Here is a 1,228-nt window from a genome sequence, read left to right on the forward strand (position 1 = left end):
AAATGTTTTGAGAATGATGAGGGCAATGAATGTACAAATGAGCTTTACACAATTGCTGTGTGTATGGATTTTGATAAGAGTTGTATGAGCCCCTAATAAAATGTTTTAAAAAAAAGTTGATTTAAATCAGTCTTGCAGCATGTGATATGAGTGGGATCTCTTTGGATAATTTTCAATATATTTCAATAAATCTACAAATCGCTTCTTTGTTAGTTTTGGCTGTATTTATTTGAATAAGATTCCAGGCTGAGGCCCATTTCTAGGTGGGAAAGAGCCAACCTGGAGTTATGTGGATTGCAGCCTTGTGTGGGAAACTTGAGTTTCCCCCCCTGGGCTTCTCCATGGCACCTGTCAGCACTTACTGGGGTCAACAAGTATATGCTGAACAGAACTAAGATTACTGCCCGATTGGAATACTGTCCAGTCTGGTGATTTCTAAGTGTGGCGAGGATTAAGACGCAATGAAGTATGGCCTTAAAGATTTTGTTCTTTTGTTCTTTCAGCAGATTGAAAGAAATTATGTTAGAAAGTGCACTGAGCGGATATTCAATTTTGGCACTATTTCAGAAACATGCATGGGGGTTATTTAGATTGATCCAGTTTCATATTTGACTTAAACTGTGGGAAGCAAGGCACCCTCTATTACCAACCCAATTCTTCTAAGGACCTTAAAGTGCCCTTAATAATTAAAATTGGAATAGTTTTTCAAATCCCGAGGCTCACAGAAACGTCACACTCTAGGTCAGAGTCAAGTCCCTCCCTTTGCTAGAACTACCTACTGCAATGGTATTCCTCCTTGTTTGTAACACAGCCCGGGGGCCTCTGGTTCAGCAGGATTAATTGGGTTTGAACTACATAGAATCTTAGAAAGAACTTTTTTATTTTAGAGAGACATTTCCTCTCATTCCACAAAGGGAAGAGCTTTAAAAAAAAATTCTAACCAGAGAGTAGGTGCTTCCTGGTGGGGGAGGGAGTCCCTAGATCAAGTCAGCATTGAGTTCAAGGGGACCACGCTGTGTTCTTGAAGGAGACACCCCAGACCCAGAGGGTTTTGCAAGACTTCATACGTCTCCATTTGGTGAGTAATAGGGGGTGAAATCATTATGAAAACTCTAGACCTATTCCCCAGTGGCCCATTTTTTTTTGGATCTCTTTTTAAAAAAAAATTATTTTATTGGAGGCTGGTACAATTCTCATCACAATCCATACATCCATCCATTGTGTCAAG

This window comes from Echinops telfairi, unplaced genomic scaffold, assembly GCF_000313985.2.
Source record: "Echinops telfairi isolate 266 unplaced genomic scaffold, ASM31398v2 ScPeMD7_2;HRSCAF=8, whole genome shotgun sequence".
Lineage (NCBI taxonomy): Eukaryota > Metazoa > Chordata > Mammalia > Afrosoricida > Tenrecidae > Echinops > Echinops telfairi.